This window comes from Mytilus galloprovincialis, chromosome 5, assembly GCF_965363235.1.
Source record: "Mytilus galloprovincialis chromosome 5, xbMytGall1.hap1.1, whole genome shotgun sequence".
Lineage (NCBI taxonomy): Eukaryota > Metazoa > Mollusca > Bivalvia > Mytilida > Mytilidae > Mytilus > Mytilus galloprovincialis.
The window spans coordinates 48,188,617-48,199,495 of record NC_134842.1 but is presented as its reverse complement, the minus strand read 5'-3'; the positions used below and the strand labels follow the sequence as shown (position 1 = coordinate 48,199,495).

Here is a 10,879-nt window from a genome sequence, read left to right as displayed (position 1 = left end):
AAATATAACTGATGTTTCAGATTTCAGAAAGTATAATGGTTTTCATAAAAAATTGTCAAGTATTGCAGCCATTTGCACAGAAGTAATGAAAGAATCAGAAATTCAGCAATTTGCTCGAAACAGAAAAAGAAAACCAGAAGATCTTCATTTCTCTAATCAGTCTATACTTAATTTAGAAAGTTTTGTTAATAAAGTTACTCTAGAACATTCCAATAGTAACAGACAGAAATCTAATTTAAAAAAAAATTTCATTGTAAATGATTTTGAAAAATCAGATTCTGAAATTGCAGTGGCCCAAAGCTGTGCTTCTACTTTACTTGAATATTGTTTTTGTAAACTGCCCTGTCCAAATAGCCATTCCCAATCCCCTGGTATTCAAGATTTTATAAGTAAAAAAACTAACAATACTCTAATTGAAAAATCTGAGGTTAAATATCTGTCTTTGTTGGACGAACAATGTGACAATAAAGATACTGTCAAACATTCATTAGAGATATTGCATCAAAATTTAAATGTTGGTCAGGATATCAACCATTTAGTTGTTGTTGGTGATGGAAAGACATATGACCTCTTAGTAAAGCTAAAAGGGGAATATGGATCCGAACTTGATTGGGTCCTCCCTTTTCCAGGTGACTGGCACATACTAAAAAATTATCAAAGGATGATTATGAAGTTGTATCTTGATGCTGGTCTCAAAGATTTTATTGAAATTTTCCATCAAGGTGCAACTGCAAATTCAGTTATACAGGCGTTTAACTTTGATAAAACACATAATTTTTTGTTGCAATTCTGGGAATCACTTTTTCGTTTTCAAATAGAAACTGTTATTAAATATTTTCATTTTAATCATGACCAAAATGACCATTTTATTCATATTAAAAGAGTATCTGAAATTTTATCAGATGATACACTTTCCCCTTTAGAGAAAATACAAAAACAAATGAAATTTTTCCAAAATTTTTCTTTTGAATATGAAGAATTATTAGAACAGCTTTGTGCGGAAAATGAAAACTGGAGATTTTGGAATACTTTCTTAAGTAAGCACTGCTTCACTTATATTTCATATTTCCTTGCTATACGGTCTGGTAACTGGGAACTTCGTAACTTTTGTATTAAAGAAGTGACCAAAATTACACAAATCACTGAAAGCAAATATTATGCACGACTTTTACCATATCATATAGCGGACTTGAAAAATTTTCCAGCTGGCATTATTAAAAAGTTTGAAGAGGGTGCTTTTGTTGTTAACATATCTGGCAGAAACATTCATAGTCAGGGGTTGGATGAAGCACACGAGAGTTGTATCAACCGTGAAGTAAAGGGTGCAATGACAACTTTTTCCTCTTCTGCTTTGTCAAAACTAGTTCATTATCTTCCCCATAGAGCTACAGTGCTAACAAACTTAAAAAACGAACTTTCATTCAATAAGCCAGACCTTCACAAAACTGCTGTTACTAGGAAAACTTTTGAAGAAGAAAACATACTTTTATATATACATCATCTCAAGCAAAGCAATTTAGTGCAATTTGAGAATAAAACATTATCACATTTTTTCAATGATAAAATAATTCTGACAAAATTACAAAAAGATGACTTGTTATCATATGAAAATGTAGCCACTACTCATTTGATGACCTACATAAAATCTTGTATGACTGACTTTAAATTTAGACATAATAAAACCAAAAAAATTACTGGTTTTTCATTTAAACCACCAACTGTTTCTTATGTTAAAAAAGAATTAAAAGATCAACGCTTGGAAAATTCTTTACTTAGGAAACAAATTTCCTGGTCCAAAAATCAAAACATACCAGTTTCTGATTTTCAACAGTTTATTGCTTTACCCAAAGCCATTGTTGACTCTGATGGCTTACCATATAAAGGTGACAAGTCAAAAACCTTAAAGATTTTCCGTACGCGATACCCAGATTCTTTCACAAATATTTTAACTGAAACCCCTCAATGTGTGGTTATAGATGGAATGTTTTTTTTACATACCAAACCCTTGTTATCTTCATATAAAACTTTCACTGATTATATTATTTACCTTTACAGAAAATGCATATTACCCTATTTTGATAATAATACTACAGTTGAAGTGCATCTGGTTTTTGATGATCAGTCGCCTCCACTTTCCCCAAAGGACATTGAGAGGAACAGACGTGATTTAAAAAATGAAACTACATCTGGTGTTTCTTTTACCAAATCTTCCAAACTACCTTCAGATTGGTTGAAGTTTTTGGCAAATAGAAACAACAAAAAACAATTGGTTTTATTAATAAGTGAACAGTTTTTATTACTATCACAAAATGCTATCAAATTGAACCAAACATTTGTTGTTGGTGGTGGTTTTGAAAATTCTTCTTTATCAAAATGTGTTGTCCAAAATGAGATAAGAATAATCAAAAATTTTCAAACTAATATATCAGAGGGGGACAGTCGAGTATGGTTACACACTGAACAAACTTTGTGTGATACTGTGCTTATTTATTCGCCAGACAATGACACATACAACATTGGTTTACCACTTATACAAACTTTAGATAAACAGGTTTTTGTTCAACTTACTTTTAAAAAGGATGTCATATATTTAAACATGAATAAGCTTATTCAGTCCATGAAAAATGATCCAGATTTACAGTGCCTTTCAAACAACAATCTTGACGATATACCATCAATTTTTCAAATGTTGTATATTGTTACTGGATGTGATTATGTATCTTTTTTTAGGGACCATGGTAAAACTTCTTTTTATCAGATATTTTTCAAATATCCAGATTTCATTACTTCCAATAATATTGTAAAGGGGTGGTTGGGAATTTTAAGTGATAGTGATAACAGAGAAAATGCAGGATTTCTTGCTTTTTTACGTTTAGTTGGGTGTGAATATTGGAGGAAATGTTCCTCTGCCTTCTTAAAAGATAGGATCGACTCTCCCCATTATTTATTTCAATCTGTTTTTGTAGAAACATTAAGCCCGTTAGAAAATCACTTCAATTGGCTTTCAAAAATTAGAGATGCACTTTACTGTAGAGTTCCCTCCGAAGAATTTTTCCTGCCATCTAATGATGCATTATTTTTACACTGGAAAAGATCTTGTTGGGTTAAACTTGTATGGCAGCAAGCTAATCAAAATTTGGTGCATTATCCAATTTTGAATGACCATGGCTGGAAGGTTGACAAAAATTTACTAAGCATTGTTTGGGACTCTGATGAAAATTTAGAAAAAATTTCAAACAATATAAAATTATGGACAGCTGGGTGTGGGTGTATTAAATCTAATTGTAGTGGCAATCAGTGTGGATGTAGGAAGCAAAGAAAATCGTGCGGTCCTGGATGTAAATGTGGGCAGTCTTGTTTAAATTCAAGCGGCCCTACAATGTTACCTTCTGGTGATGCAAATATCCAACAACCAAACGAGAAAACCCAAGTTGAACCCCTTTATGACTCTGAATCAGACACTGACACGGACTCTGATAATATGATATTTAATGACTTCTTTCTTGAATTTGAGAATCTTGGCATTAATTTAGTTGATCTGGATGAATCAGATTTACAAACTGTCATCACAGATTTTAATACACATGTTTGAAATAATTCCATTCAAATAACATTTTTACATAAACAATTTTAGTTCCAAATATCCCATATCACATGTATTTCAGTAGGTTGTAGCTGTACACTTGAATTCATCTGTTTTCACATTCTGAAAGCAGAATATATTCAAATATAATGTTCGGTGAGAAATCTTTTTTTTTTACATAATACAGTAGAAGTTCCGACTTAGCTGGTAAAAAACAATATCTGTTGTATAAGCTGAATTGGTGAGAATCGTATAAAAAATGTAGATACAGTATGTGTTGTGTTGTATGCTCATATTAAAATTTATACTGTAAACATAAATTACACTTTTTTAATAAAAAAAAAAAATCTTCTTACATAATGAAGGAAAAAAAAAAAAAAAAAGGTTGATGAATGGGTTAATATGACCAAGTCCAAGTCACACCTCCACGCGGTATCAACTGGAAACTCTTTACTCAGTAAAGTGGCCAACGTGACAGGGCCAAATTTTATTTGAATATTTCATTTGGGCTTTTTATGTGCTTCATGTTGAAAGTTGTATCAAGTAGGGTTTGTGCTACATGTGAAGTTTCTTTCAAGCAGTTTGCCTGCTTCAGATTGACAATTTAATTCAAATTGTTTGTGTGCTACAGGTTGACATTTGTCTCCAATACTTTTTATGTGCTTCATGTTGATAGTTTTCTCAAATAGTTTATGTGCTTCATTTTGACATTTTTCTCAAATAGTATTTCTCAAATAGTTTTTATGTGCTTCATGGTGACAGTGTTTCTCAAATATATTTATGTGCTTCATGTTGACAGTGTTTCTCAAATAGTTTTAATGTGCTTCATGTTGACAGTGTTTGTAAAATAGTTTTAATGTGCTTCATGTTGACAGTGTTTCTCAAATAGTTTTAATGTGCTTCATGTTGACAGTGTTTGTAAAATAGTTTTAATGTGCTTCATGTTGACAGTGTTGTTTCTCAAATAGTTTTAATGTGCTTCATGTTGACAGTGTTTCTCAAATAGTTTTAATGTGCTTCATGTTGACGGTGTTTGTAAAATAGTTTTAATGTGCTTCATGTTGACAGTGTTTCTCAAATAGTTTTAATGTGCTTCATGTTGACAGTGTTTCTCAAATAGTTTTAATGTGCTTCATGTTGACAGTGTTGTTTCTCAAATAGTTTTAATGTGCTTCATGTTGACAGTGTTTCTCAAATAGTTTTAATGTGCTTCATGTTGACAGTGTTGTTTCTCAAATAGTTTTAATGTGCTTCATGTTGACAGTGTTGTTTCTCAAATAGTTTTAATGTGCTTCATGTTGACAGTGTTGTTTCTCAAATAGTTTTAATGTGCTTCATGTTGACGGTGTTTCTCAAATAGTTTTAATGTGCTTCATGTTGACAGTGTTTCTCAAATAGTATTTCTCAAAATAATTTTTATGTGGTTCATGTTCTAAAATAGTTCATTTGTGATTTGTCTTGACAATTTTCTCAAGTCCTATACTGAGTCAGTGCTTGCCAGAAGGAATTAAATTTATAAATCACAGAGAAAAATATGAGAATCAACATATAATAACTTTCATGACATTTAAGCTAATTTCTTATAATGTGTTTCAATCCGAAATTTATTACTTTTTTGCACATTTTTCTTTCTGAATGATAAAAATTGTTAACTGCTGGATGACAGTTTCAACCTATATTCATTTTTATGTATGTGAATATTCAAGACATAGTTGGTTACAATTACTTACCATTATCACAATCTGAAATTTGGTTCATGATCCATTTAATCCATGTCCCGAATAACACCAAGTTCTTGACTGCACATTATTGTATGATACTTCTGTAAAATATAAAACTTCATGATAATTTGAAGAAAAAAAAAGTTTCAAGTGCTGGATAGATGTTCTGTTCAAGCTGAGAATATAAAAATATATGATTAAACGGTATTAAAAACCATTTTGTTGAAGTTGAAAACAGTATAATATATGTAATACTCTTACATTTCTAATTTAAATATTTTGATATTGTAAAGGTTATTTCCCCTTGACTTAAAATATGACATGCACTCTTTAAGTACATTGGTACTGTGTTTTTACATCATATGGTAATGTGTTTAAATATCATAGTGTAATGATTAAAATATCCAGGATATACAAGTTTATAAAAAAATGATATTCTCAAAGTTCTTATTTTCAGTGTTTTGATATTGTAAGAGTTATTTCCCCTTTACCTGAAATCTGACATTTTTTTAAAAGGATACAGTTTAACATATTATATCACTTTGCATTGCCCTGATATACCTCTTACAAAGAATGACACATCTTTAATAGGGGTAAATTGGTAAATAATAAAAGTACACAATTACCACTTGTTAAGACTCTAACCAGTAAATGACTATCTTAATTTTTTTTTATAATTTTACAGCAGAGATGATTAAATAATCCTAATTTGTGAAACAATTATACTGACAATGATAATACTATTTGTAACATGTATAAATATCTGTTCAGCCTTTATCACAATTGTAATATGTGAGAATTACTATGAAAACACTTGTATTATTTGAAAAAGTACAAGCAAAATTTTCATACATTTTGTATATCTTAATCTAGGTTTATAAATCATAATTAGGCCACAATCTGCTTACTATTTAAAAATCTTAACCTTATCAAATATTTCCCGTCTCTCACTATCTTTTAGAATTGTCTGTGGATAATTCTTTGATATTTCATTTGTCAGTTTGTGCTTTTGATTGGATCCAAATCACATTGTAATACTTGCTGCTGAACACTGTCCTTTTTGAAATAATAGCTGTATCTATAAAACATCAAAATAAAACAAATGGAGGCATATTAAAAGTTTGTTATAAAGGTACCAGCAATTGATATAAACTATAACTAAGAAATGTATGTTACTTTAAACCACAATCTGAAAGTAAATATTTTCCATAAAAAAAAAGGCTTATACATGTATCAGTCAGTAAAAGACAAAAGACACTTTTCAGTACTCATCTTATGCACTTTGGTATCTAGTGCAAAGTTATCTTATTGGCAATCATTCCACAAGTTCTCTTTTATTATATTGTAAAATATTAGAAAGAAAGTTGCCAAATTTGAATGAAATCAAATCTAAGTCAGCCCAATGTGTGGCTTTGTACTTATACATCCCTCTTTTGTTATATAAATCAACTCTTTGTACTTAATTACCAAACTTATTTTTTCTTTGTATTGTTTACTTTTAACACAATTTATCTGAAATTTTATACAATTTGATTGTAAAGCAAATTTTGTCGCAATAAATATGAAATGAGGTATACTAACTTCCGGATAGAAATTATCTTAATAAGTCTATCATATTTAAAACAGAACTGTTTAACCTTTCAAAGTTACCTGTTTTTCACTGTAATTTCTTTTTCTTTTTATTCTATGGCTCCGAATGTATGCTTTAATGTACACATCTTTTGATCTGATCCAAATCACAATGTAATACTTGCCGCTGAACATTGTCCAATATGAAATAATAGCTGTATCTATAAAACATTAAAATAAAACAAATGGAGATATATATCAAAAGTATATTATAAAGGTACCAGAAATTGATATAAATTAAAACCAAGAAATAAATATACTTTAAACCACATTCTGTAAGCAAGTTTTTTCAATAAAAAAATGCTTGTATCAGTATTCCTGATGTAGAGGACAAGAGACACTTTTCATGACTCATCTAATGCACTGGTCTGGTACAAATGTATCTCACTCATGTCATTGGCAATCATGCCACAAGTACTCTTATTATTGTAAAATATTTGAAAGAAAATAGCCAAATTTGATTAAAATCAAAGCTTAGTCAGCCCAACGTGTGGCTGCGTACTTATACATCCCTCTTTTGTTATATGAATTGACTCTTGGTACTCAATTACTGAACTTCAGTTTTCTTTGTATTGTTTATTTCAAACACTATTTATCTGAAATTTTATACAATTTATTTGATTGAAAAGCTAATTTTGTAGCAATAAATATGAAATGAGGTATACTCCGGATAGAAATTATCTTAATAAGTCTATCATATTTAAAACAGAACTGTTTAACCTTTCAAAGTTACCTGTTTTTCACTGTAATTTCTTTTTCTTTTTATTCTATGGCTCCGAATGTATGCTTTAATGTACACATCTTTTGATCTGATCCAAATCACAATGTAATACTTGCCGCTGAACATTGTCCAATATGAAATAATAGCTGTATCTATAAAACATTAAAATAAAAAAAATGGAGATATATATCAAAAGTATATTATAAAGGTACCAGAAATTGATATAAATTAAAACCAAGAAATAAATATACTTTAAACCACATTCTGTAAGCAAGTTTTTTCAATAAAAAAATGCTTGTATCAGTATTCCTGATGTAGAGGACAAGAGACACTTTTCATGACTCATCTAATGCACTGGTCTGGTACAAATGTATCTCACTCATGTCATTGGCAATCATGCCACAAGTACTCTTATTATTGTAAAATATTTGAAAGAAAATGGCCATATTTGATTAAAATCAAAGCTCAGTCAGCCCAATGTGTGGCTGCGTACTTATACATCCCTCTTTTGTTATATGAATTGACTCTTGGTACTCAATTACCGAACTTCAGTTTTCTTTGTATTGTTTACTTCAAACACTATTTATCTGAAATTTTATACAATTTATTTGATTGAAAAGCAAATTTTGTAGCAATAAATATGAAATGAGGTATACTCCGGATAGAAATTATCTTAATAAGTCTATCATATTTAAAACAGAACTGTTTAACCTTTCAAAGTTACCTGGTTTTCACTGTAATTTCTTTTTCTTTTTATTCTATGGCTCCGAATGTATGCTTTAATGTACACATCTTTTGATCTGATCCAAATCACAATATAATACTTGCCGCTGAACATTGTCCAATTTGAAATAATAGCTGTATCTATAAAACATTAAAATAAAAAAAAATGGAGATATATCAAAAGTATATTATAAAGGTACCAGAAATTGATATAAATTAAAACCAAGAAATAAATATACTTTAAACCACATTCTGTAAGCAAGTTTTTTCCAATAAAAAATGCTTGAATCAGTATTCCGGATGTAGAGGACAAGAGACACTTTTCATGACTCATCTAATGCACTGGTCTGGTACAAATGTATCTCACTCATGTCATTGGCAATCATGCCACAAGTACTCTTTTATTATTGTAAAATATTTGAAAGAAAATGGCCATATTTGATTAAAATCAAAGCTCAGTCAGCCCAATGTGTGGCTGCGTACTTATACATCCCTCTTTTGTTATATGAATTGACTCTTTGTACTCAATTACAGAACTTATTTTTTCTTTGAATTGTTTACTTCAAACACTATTTATCTGAAATTTTATAAAATTTATTTGAGTCTAAAGCAGATTTTCATTTTTGTAACATGATAAATATAAAATGAGGTATGCTTATTTCCTTATGGAAATTATAATAAATTTATTTCATCATCAGAATATTACTATACATTGTATTTAAAAAGAAATGTTTACCATGCTTACCCTTTCAAATATTTCCTGTTTTTCACTGTCTTTCCTTATTCTCTTTTTTCTATAGGTCATATGTCATGTATGTTGAAATGTGTGCTTCAAGATTTACATCTTTTGATCTGATCCAATCACTTTGTAATACTTGGTGCTGAACACTGTCCAGTTTGAAATAATAACTCGAGCTGCAATACATTTAACATAACATATTTAGAGGTTGAGAATTAACATGGATGCACTCGTTTTCATTTTTTACAAAAACCATCTCAAAAGTGACATATAATGGCATATTTGATAATTGTTTCATATCAAAGCTTGAATTTCAGCATAATAGCTAAATGAGTTAAAATCTTTCATATGAATTAATTGAATCAACTATTACAATGTACTATTAAAAGTCTATGAATGTATGGACACTTAGATTTAAGTGTTTTATAAAAGTGGCAAAAATATTTCATCAATTCAGATTAACCCGAAGGTTGAGGCAACATCGACCCTTGATCCTTTTCTTAATATCTGCTCCTTTCTTTCCAATTTTCACTTTTGTGAACATATATATATTTTATACTAACCAGTTTAATAAGAGGACAACAGAAAACCAGGACAACAAGTTAGTCAATAGAGCTGATTTCTTATTGATAAATGGCATAATTGTAAGGTTAAAAAATATGTGAGTGTGTTTCCTGATACATCTTTGAATAGATAGGGTATATTTTAATAGGTACATGTAGGTAGGAATTTTTTTCCCATTTAACCATTTTTATTATTTTTTTATACATAGACTGATTGAGTCTATGGGAGGGACATTATTAACTTTAACACTGCGTCTTGAAAAATTAAACTTCGTGTAGGCTTTTTTTAGCTTACAAAATCGGAAGGTATGTTTGTAGAAAAGTTCAGAACACGCATGTTTTTTGTTTGGCCTAATTATAAAATCACCGGGAACATAATACATATCAGAGACAAATTGCAGTGGTACCAGGTTTTAGAATTAATTGTCGGTATGAACTGACCACATATGGATTTTAATTTCACTCACTTTGTTCAGTATTTGGTGTTTATCTTCCCAGATTTACGAAATAGTCGTTTACCATGTGGTGGGGTCCTCAACGCTGGAAACGGATGTCTTGTGAATTGGTTTATCACCGGAGTCAAACGCGGATACCTTGCGTTCAAATCCGAATTTTATCTTCTTTCATGTTGGTGGTTATGATGAATAAAAATGAAATGAATGGTATTGCCTGCATCAAATCTTGTACACGTCGGTTCATTTTTTCGAGTCTATAACATGATTTATTTAGATGAACGCACTTTCTTGTTAAATATTTCAGCCAAAAATAGAAAGTAAGCCTTTCCTTCTTAAGTTATCGTGTATAGTATAATGTTCAAGCGTCAAATTATGATATCATCAACTTATCAGCCTGAAATGCAAAAATCAACGTAAAGTTATGGCCGCCATTACGTATTGACAACGTCGTCTAGTGAACCGTATCACTGAGCGGCGAAATCCTTACTCAGGCGCTTCCGGTTGTCCTACTGGATAATCATTATAACAATGCATACAATACTTCCTTGTAGGTTTCCGTGATCCATAATAAATGTGCACATATATCATCCTGTTGGTTTTCATATGATATTGCTGTACTAGATAATTCCTTATTCCTATACCTCTCTTTTTTTATTTAACATGTATCATGCAAAGAATATTCCTATATATATCCATGTAAAATGTTGTGAATTACAATATATATACCAGTAAGTACATATGCAGG

At 30.2% G+C, this 10,879-nt stretch overlaps 1 long non-coding RNA gene across 2 annotated transcripts; it reads right to left on the bottom strand.

The window, feature by feature from the left end:
- Positions 1-3,426: 3,426 nt before the first annotated feature.
- LOC143075939 (uncharacterized) lies at positions 3,427-10,639 on the bottom strand. 2 transcript variants are annotated; one of them, XR_012978474.1, is made up of 8 exons: positions 10,147-10,639; positions 9,123-9,292; positions 8,379-8,518; positions 7,667-7,806; positions 6,955-7,094; positions 6,230-6,382; positions 5,314-5,405; positions 3,427-3,706 (listed from the first exon to the last, which is right to left on the bottom strand). It is a non-coding gene; the product is annotated as an uncharacterized LOC143075939 (long non-coding RNA). The 2 variants fall into 2 exon arrangements; XR_012978475.1 differs by lacking the exon at positions 8,379-8,518 and having other exon boundaries at positions 10,147-10,636.
- Positions 10,640-10,879: the final 240 nt, after the last annotated feature.